General features: G+C 44.7%; 1 pseudogene; it reads left to right on the top strand.

The window, feature by feature from the left end:
- The first annotated feature begins 7648 nt into the window (after window positions 1–7648).
- Window positions 7649–9648, top strand: LOC116816083 (gamma-crystallin B-like; annotated as a pseudogene).
- Window positions 9649–10003: the final 355 nt, after the last annotated feature.

Below are 10003 nucleotides of genomic sequence, written 5' to 3' on the forward strand. Positions count from 1 at the left end.
GTCCCATGTAAAAATAGTTTAGTAATAAATTATCAGGACACACATTTGATTATGACAGGATCCAGTGACAGGCATATTTCAAGGACACAAAAACCATACATCCAAAAGAAAGACAGTGGCAACTATACTGGGTGGCAGGGGAATTGGGTCCCCCTATAAAATTCTGCAGACAGTATGGCATTAACCCTTAAAATGAAGTTGTTAACTCATAAATTTAGTGAAGCCATTAAAAAAAAAGGAGGAAAAAATAGTACTTTAAATCTGCAGCAGGAGGCATTAAGCATCAATGATAGGACACAAAGTCTAACATACAATAATATAATTAATTCATTAAATAACATCTCCCAGGCATTTGCATGCAACATATATAAAACTAAAATTGATATGCATTTAATCAAAAAAAAATAAAGCAAGGGGAATGGTCAAGGTTATTTAACAGCACATTTATCTGGACAGTCGTGGAAAAGAGCATTAATAATATTGGGGAAGAAAATTTACCATTGTATGGCTAGAAGGCCCTCAACCTAGGGCACCACATGAAATTAGTCATTCAACCGTGCCAATTCTGGTTGCTATTCTTAGATGGACAAGGAATGCTAAATAATTGGTATTTATTAGCAGTAGTGGTACAACAGAGAATGGGACCTATATCCAGCATTATTCCAGAGTGAAGATGGCAGCACAAGGAGGGGAAGGAATAAATAGCCTGATGTAAACGAATCAAGCACAGATGGTTCCAGGAGTGTTCAGCAAGACTGAACTCACTGCAGTACAGGACGGCTAGGCCTGACTACTCATTGCAGAGAGTGAAGCGGGTGGTATGGCTCAGGGACACAGCATGCATTCTAGAGTCCCACAACTTTTTGGAGGGGACACCACAATGCCAGGGGATCATGGATGGATTTTGTTTTACCCTCACCTCTCTGATTCAGATTGGGACACAGGCCTTATAGCCAAGTGTGCTGATTAAAGAAAATGTGACAGACAATACCAAACAGGAGTCAGTGGTAATCAAATGCACCCGTACCTCCCTTGTCCATTAACACCACTGATTTTGTACCAAGGAAAATAGAGCAATTGGTTCCCATTGTCCAGCTGAGAGATGAGCAACAGGAAATTGGGGGCAGCCTTACACAGGTAGTAGAAACACCCTAGTGGGCTGTTCCAGAGGAGGTGAACATGGTGGGAGGCTCATTTCTTGGAAGACAGGATTTGGGAGATAAATCGATCAGCAGGCTAAAAATGGAATGTTTTGTGCTAAGTGAATGGATCATTGAGCTAAGAGAAAAAGTGTCTGAGTTAGCTAAGATAAGAGGGGGTACACCCAGGGAACCATTTACTGTGAATAAAATAGGAATGGACAAAATAAGTTGGGAACATATAGATGAGGTGAAGAGTAGGTTGAACCAGGACAGTACATGAACAGAGCATGCTATGCAGGGTTTGGTTCCTACACGGTAATCAAGCCAATCCCAATATATATGTTGCATGACGCAGTAAATGCAATTGTAACCTTTCTGCCAGGTGGAGCCATCAGAACCAGGGCCGGGTTCAATATCTAGGGATTCCTTTCCATTGATAGGACACAGAACCGGCTTGAGCCCCCACCCAGCAACCTGGGAAATTTACACATCACCACTGGGTGCCTCTGAGGCAGTATTTCCTCATTCACAAGCACAAAGTCTGAGTGTAGAAAATAAACTTTTAATTAAAGGAGGGAAGTAAATCGGCTTTAATTTGGGAAAACACCGCAAACAGGGTTCATAAATGTAAACCATGAGTAGGTTGGACAGTATCCTTTTCCCCCTCAGGGTCTTAGGTCCAGCAACCCAAAAGTCCCTTTCACGTGCCCGACCCTTCTCTGCACCTCACTCATAGTTGCTGTCCTTGGTCAGTGCAGACCCAGAGCTGACCTCCCACCCTGTGTGGGGTAAAGAGATTTCTCACTTGCTCTGCTGCTTGGGCACTCGCTCACCACCCCTCTCCGCTGGCCAGATGTCTGCGCACGCTGGTCACCCTGCTGATTGCTTAGTGTGCCTCTCCACCCCACTCATCCACCAGCTGACTGTCAGTCGCCTTTTACTGCTACCTGCCTCTCTGCTGTGATATCTGCATGTGAGTCTCACTATTTTTAGCTCTTTGGAGGCTAGGCAGAAACACTGCCCCAGCTCAAGGGATTCCAGCTTTGATTAGGCATTTAACATAACAAAGAGGCTCCTAACAAAGCCTATTTAGCTCTATTCTTTGAATAGTCAAGAGAAACATGGTTAACCCAGCCTAGGGAGGACCCATGAGGGTATGTAGCTTCCTAGCCAGAGATACCTGTCACCACCCCTCTTACTTTCATATGGCTCTAACATTCAAGCCCCTGACTTAACGAGGCTCTTTCAACTGAGGGTGACAAGTTAAGCACAGTCATTTGGGACAGGTTAAGCACAGTCCAGCTTTCCTGTATTCCTACAATAATTACAACATTAGTAACCATATTTCACTACCCCTGCATTCAGTACTAAGGTGATTTGTACCCAACACCAGCCAAAGTTGATCACTTTTTGCTGAATATGTAAGCAGAGCAGGAGCAAACTGTATTTACATAAATGCACCCAAGTCTCTACACCTCCCAGATAGCTGTCAGGGAAGCATTAATTCAGACCCTGCTTACACAATAAAATGTGTGTGTAAGTGTATATAAAGGGAGACAGTAGTTTCTGTGTAACTTTGGATACGTAGGTGACATACCCTATATCCACCGCCACTCCGTGTTTGAGTCTAATCAATAAAGTGTAGTGTTGCTATACGACAAATAAAGATACCTGAGTGACAAAGTCTGGAGCTGAACTTGGGAAGCCAAGTGGAAAGAGGTCTAGGAGAAAATTCCAGCACCTCCCTCACAAGTGTATTATGCGGATAAATACATTAAAGAGAGTGAAGCACTTTGAGATCTATTGATGAAAAGCTCTACATAAGAAATTGGCATTAACTGGTTACCAACTTCAAGCCAATACAGAACTTGACATTAAGGGCTTAGCTAGACAAGGAAAATCTGCACCAGTCCAACTACATCAATCTAATTGTACCAGCACAAACCTCTAAGGTCAAACATTACAGCAGCACAAGTCCTGTCCATATGAGCTTGATTTTAAGTTCATAAATTCAATCTAACATTCTACTGGACCCATAAGCCACCATTACACCACAATCTGTGTTCCCTGTAAGCTGCGCTCTTGGGCGGCCACACAGGAGAGAATTAAGAGCTGCCCAGTTGATAGCAGAGCGTGCACAGTCGGCAGCATGTGTTCAGGGCCCCTCCCCTCACATTGCTCCATCCTGCAGCTGCTCCTGGGACCTTCCTTCTGGCTGCACAGAGCAGGAGGTGGGGAAAGGAAGAGGCTGCTGATGTCAGGGTGTCCCCCTCCCCACACCCCTGTACCCCATCTCCACAGAGCAGGGCAGAGGGGACAGCCTGGCTCAGGAGGACTGGAGCTGCTGTGGTCTGAGTGGTGAATGGCTGCCAGAAGAGTGCCTTTCTTAAAGAGACAGTGCACTATTTCTGAGATTTCCCCAGCAGTCAGACAGTCTCTCTCCCCCCTGCCCCCTGCACCCCATCTCCGTAGAGCAGAGGAGGGGAAACAGGGCACAGGACAGAGCAGGAGAGCTTTCAGTGAGCGTCTCAAAGAGACAGCGCATGGCTTTCCCTCGCAGCCAGCACACACAGAGAGTCAGTCAGTCAGTCAGTCTCTCTTTCTCACACACACAGACACACACACAGTCTTTTTCTCACTCACCTACCAACACATACTTGTATTATTGTTGTTGTTACTTCTTGGTCCTTCCTGTAATGCACATATATTCTCCATAATTTTATTCTTTCAAAGCGTTATTTTAGAGTTTTGACTTGTCTATTTCATCGTTTTTATTTCTCTTATACTTAAATTTAATTCTTTGAGTAGTGAGTTCTAAAATGTCTAACCTGTCCTGGCTGGTGTAATTATACCTATAGTAACTTTTTAAAAATATGTATTATATTTAGGATTTTGTTTCCACTGGTGGCGCACATAGGCACATTCTTCAGTGCACATGAGAAAATTTATTCCGCACCTGGATGGAAAAAATTAGAGGGAACATGGACCACAATAGATGTAAAATGTTTTTTGTATCTAGAGTACTATTTCATATTTCAATTTCCCAGGGAATAACGTTACCTCAATACCTCACAAAACAAAACTGAACAGGTCAAACAGAATCTTTGAGATGCTGGATGTTAACATATACAATGGGAAAAGAAGCCAACTTTTACACAGCACAAATAATGTAACACAAATCACCACCTATCAGTCAGCGTACAGTGTCCCTGAACAGCATCACCACCCAATCAGTTAACATGGCAAAAGCCAACAGGGATGAGTCCTTCGAGGAATCAGTAAAGAGTGGAAGGCACTGATTGAGGCTGGCCCACTCAGAGTGAGGAAGACTTTTTCCAGCCCTTCTCCGCTGAGGTAGTGGAGAGAGCACTGAGCTACATGAAAGCAGGAAAACCATGTGGCCATAACAAGATTTCCACGAAAATTCCTGTTAAAATTTGATAAGCAGAGCATAAAATGGCAGCCAATTTTCACATCCAGTGTCATCCAAGAGGACAAGATGGCTATGCTATGGCAGAAAGCTCGGATGCTAACTACACCAAAACAAGGAAAGAACCATTCCCTTTCAGCTGTCTGATATCACTCTGAGCTGTGCTTCCAAACTTCTGGAGTGACTAATTCTACAAAGGATCATGCTCACATTAGAGCAGGCTCTAAGTGATGACAAGTCAGGTTTCAAACCTAGCAGGAGAACTTAGGACCAAGTTCATTCTCTTACCACCTATATAGAAAATGGTTTTCTACCAAAAGAAAAAAAAATGACGGGCTGTGTTTCCTGACTTGACGGCACACTGGCTTGTTGGTCGAGATGTCAAAGATGTTACTTTGATGTATTGTTATGGCTATAGAAATGATGCTTCAAAACAGACAGTTCCAAGCAGTGCTAGGAAATAAACTGAGCACATAGAGGAGCCAGAAGAACAGGTTCCCTCAGGAGGTCCGTTCTTGCCCAAACATGTTTCCAAAAAATCTGTCTCCAGCTATCCCAAGACCATTCAAGTATGCAGATGACATCCACCTTGCTTCAAGAGACAGAGATTTCAGAAAGGTTGAGGACAACCAGAACAAGACATGCAGCCATCAGTGGTGACTGCAGGAAGCGGGGACTGAAGCCCAGCATGTCAAAAAATGTGTTGTCATGCTTTCACATCAATCAAACCAATGCTTCATGAGAACTCAACATCTCCTTGAATGAAGAGTGATTGGCACACGACACAAAGCCAGTATACCTACAAGGAACTCTAGCTCACACACTCACCTATAAAGATAACATCACTAAGAGAGCTCAGGAAATTAGCAGCAGAAATGGCCTCTTAGATAAGCTTGCAGGCTGAAGTTAAGGAGCTAATGCACAAACACTGCACTGTGCTGTGCTAACCCTCTGCTATTCAGCTGGAGAATACGGTGCTCCTGTGTGGCTAAACTCTCCCCAGTCAAAGCTAGTTGATGTGCAATTGAAACAAATGATGAGAATAATAGGGACTACGAGACCAGCAAACACCAGGTGGCTGTCAGTCCTCTCTAACATCCCACCTCCTAACAGGGAACACTGTAACATTGCAGTGAAGAACCTCCTTGACACAATCCAGGCGATAACCACAACTGCCACTTTTCAAACATATTTGGGAGGTGCCTCGCCACTGACACATCAGCAGAAGATCAATATGGTTTAGGTTACAAAACACTAGGACAATGTCACACTGTGGCAAGCAGAATGGGAACGAGCTTCTCTCTCTCTCTCTCTCTAAGAAATTTCTCTTGTCACACAGACTGCCAGGCTTCAGGCTGCCATGCTATCCATGGTACAAGCTCAACCATTTCAGATGTGAGGTGGTGAGGAGTGACCACACCTGGGGACTCCGAACAGCTCTGTGTGGCTGCATATGGGGATAGCTGCTGCCCACCTACTGAACAGTTGCTCATCTCATGCTGGTCTCTCAGGAGGCCATTCCACTCTCTATATTGCTGTGACATTAGAAGTGTAATATAATATCTCATTGAAAGATGACAGGGCCAGAAAAAGTTAATTAACTCAGACTGACCTGACCCATGGCCGAACTTCAGAAACTGGTTAGGAAGATATGTAAATGAATAGAGCTTTGAAATACAAGTCTGCATTGTTAGAGGTAGAAGGGTAGGTGCTTGCTCAGGTCTTGTGATGTAAGTAAACAAGTCTCGTCTATTGCTCTAACTTTGATCAAAAAAGGAGTATTAACATTTAGGAAAACACTTGAGTGAAATAGTATTATTGTCTATATGTCTCTTTGAAGATTCTGAACTATTTAATGGATAAATTACACTGTGCTATTTGCCAAGATGTTTGGGAGAAGGAGAGTTAAGCCTATTGTTTTCTCAGGCCAAAAGGCTGCTGGAAATGTATAAGAACCTTGGGACACGATGCTTCTTCATCTCAGATCTGCTTTGGGTTTCAAGAGGGGGAAACCTTAAGCCATAAGGATTCAGATCCCCAGTCATTGACTGGAGCCACACTGAATATAGACATTGGACTATAACCTATGGACTATTTCTAAAAGGACTTTTGGCAACTACAAGCTCATCTCTGCTATTTTTCTGAACCTTAAAAATTGAACTGAAGTCTGTACGTATATTGATCTTTTAACCAACGCTCTCTTCTTTTTAAATAAATTTTAGCTTAGTTAATAAGAATTGGCTATAAGCGTGTATTTTGGGTAAGATCTAAGTTATCATTTGACCTGAGTCTGGGGCTTGGTTCTTTGGGATCAGAAGAACCTTTTCTTTTATATAATGAGATAAGATTTTCAGTAATCATCATCATATCTGACATGTGTGTCTGGATGGAGGCCTAAGGCTGGGTACTTTAAGGGAACTGCATTGTTTGGACATCTGAGTAACCAGTGAGGTAATATAGAAGTTGTTTTGTGCTGTCTCCATAAATCTTAAGTATTGGAATATCCACCAGCTTCTGGGGTTTGTTTGTCCCATTCTGTTTGCAGTTCACCCTGATTGAATCACCTCAGCTGGTTCCCAAGGGCAGCTACCGAATGGCTAAAACACGTGTAATGTCTACCTAAGCCCTTTTGACATTATTTTTGACATACACATTTCTGTTTTTATCTCCCTACTTACTTTCTACTTTGTTGTTTGAACCCTCTGCTGTCTTTATTGTACAGTGTACTTCTGCGTTCACTAATAATAATGCAACTGTTATACAAAAGGATTGTGATGGCATCGACATCCAGTCCCCTCTGTCACTGGGCCAGAAGTTTCTCTCTTCTCCTGAATTATGTTGTCTTCAATGTAAAAATGGCTGTGCTGACAGATCCAGGGCCCAGAACTGGTCACTAATAACAACAGGAATATAACCTGTTCCCAACTACACAAAACCAATGGACAGTAGTACAAAGAGCGAATAAGACCCCCATATCACGAGCTGGCTCTATGAACAGAAAAAAGACTTTTGTTAACGTGTGCACGCTTAGCGCTGATTGTGAGGTATAAAAAGGCAGTTGCCCAGCTGGAGTGCTATGGCTTGCAGCCTGAATCCAGCTATGATGGGAAAGGTAAGAAAAACCCCTCTGGACCGGATTGTTTGGTATGCCAGACTGAAGCCAGGGACCTGACTCTCCTCTCATTTACATCAGAGTTAGTCTGTTGATGTCAAAGGAGTTACTCCAGGTCTATACCAGTAGGAGAGGAGAATCAAGAATGCAGAGCTAAGGGACCTACTGCCTCTATTAGTCCCTGCATATTAATCTCTCAGAGCGCAATTGTTCGTTCACTTACACTTGTGTAAATGAGGATCAATTCCACTGAAGTCACAAGAGTATATCAATTTATCATCACTATGAGTAAAATGTAAGTCCCAGCCACTTCAGGCTTAGTATGCTGGATGGAGAGAAATTGGAATGCCAGGATGCAATCATACTGTATACGATGTCACTGAAAACTCTGCCGTTTGTTTCTCGCACTAGATCACCCTTTTCGAGGACAGAAACTTCCAGGGCCGCTCCGTTGAGTGCAGCAGCGACCGGCCAGATTTTCAAAGTCAATTCAGCCGCTGTAACTCCGTCCTTGTGGAAAGTGGCTGCTTCATGCTCTATGAATGTCTCAACTTCCAGGGACAGCAGTTCTTTCTGAAACAGGGGGGATTACCCTGACATGCAGTCTGAGGGTTTCAGCACCTCCATTAAGTCCTGCCGGATGATCCCACCTGTGAGTTCGATTTTGCTTCTCTTTTTTTAATTACAAAAATGGTAACATTGCCCAAGCCACTGTCAGAAGCAGGGCCAACTCCAGGCACCAGTACAACAAGTAGGTGCTTGGGGTGGCCGACGGAGAGAGGTGGCACGTCTGGCTCTTCAGGGGTGGATCCCTCAGTCCCTCTCGGATGGAAGGACCGGCTGCCGAATTGCTGCTGAAGAACGAAGTGCCAGCGGTGGAGCTGCCGCATATCGCAGCTTTTTTTTTTTTACCCCCCTCACCACTTGGGACAGCAAAAACACTGGAGCCAGCTCTGGTCATAAGGTTCTTATTTGATCATTTTCAGCTTAGCTACCGAGTACTGAAAATGAGAACTAATTTCTTCCTACTAGTGGTCATCCCTCCAGGATAGCTGAGAGGGACATTCCAGGGAAAGAATAGGAAACCTTCCACTTCTGCTCCAGGCCTGGATGCAGCTCTCCTTTGATTAAGTGTATGGACAGTAAATGACAAAATACTTTGAGTTAAGAAGGGAAAATGTTTCTATAACTTCTGGAGATTTGGAGTTACACTGGGCCCACTCCCCTTACACTGGTGTAAAATAAGGGAGTAACTCACTGATGCCCACAGAGTTACATCAGCATGAGGGGAGAATGGGGCCCCAATATTTTCTGTAACGCTTTAGAATGAAGTCACTTCTTGGTCTCCTTGATTCTGGGGCCGCTGAAGCCTGGAATAGCACCCAGGAGAACTCGGCATAGCCTAGGAGACCACTGTGCTTACTGAGGGTTGGCCAGCATTGTACATTCTAGCCCCGCCCCTTCTTGCACGTGGATGGGCTCCCTCCTCCTCACCCTAGACATGCTCCCTGCACCGAGGGGGGAAGTCATGGCTCATGTAGGTCTGAGTCAAATGGGTGGATGTGCTGCCTTTGCAGCATTCAAGGATTCCCCTCCTGTGGGGAGCAGAGGCAACTTTAAGGGCCAAGGACCCCAGGTAGCCAGCCGGCTGTGGTTACTTTATTATCCTGTCTCATTTTCTGTCACAGCACAGGGGCACCTACCGGATAAAGATCTATGACAAGGAGGATCACAGAGGCAACATGGTCGAGTTAACCGAAGACTCGCCACAAGTCATGGACCAGCTACGCTCCCCCGAGATGCTCTCTTGTTCTGTGCTGGAGGGGTACTGGATCCTTTACGAATTGCCAAAATACAGAGGCCACCAATACCTGCTGAGGGCAGGGGAGTACAGGAGATTCAGCGAGTGGGGTGCTATGAGTGGCAGAGTCGGCTCTTTGAGACGTGCCACTGACCTTTACTGAATCAAGACGCATTTTGCCTGGAAGGGTCTCAATGAATCAAATGCTTTAGCAACCATTGCGCCCTCAGTGTGCTGTTTTAAGTGTACTAAGGGGAACGTCGGGGCTTGTTCTGTGTTCTTGGGCTACAGTATCATCTTCTGAACCAAAATTAGTTCCTCATCTTTCCCTGCCCTCCCCCAGCATTGCATAGCTACTTCCAACATAAAGTGCTCAACGCGAAACACAGGGCTCCGGCCTAGGCAGCCACACAAGGGATTACAGGAGCACGAGGCTCCAACCCAATCACCTCCACAGCTGTGCCGACCTTACTCAAAATGCAGTGTGCAGGACATGTAGTAGGAGCTGAACCATAGAG

Source organism: Chelonoidis abingdonii, chromosome 10 (genome assembly GCF_003597395.2).
Source record: "Chelonoidis abingdonii isolate Lonesome George chromosome 10, CheloAbing_2.0, whole genome shotgun sequence".
Classification (NCBI taxonomy): Eukaryota; Metazoa; Chordata; order Testudines; family Testudinidae; genus Chelonoidis; species Chelonoidis abingdonii.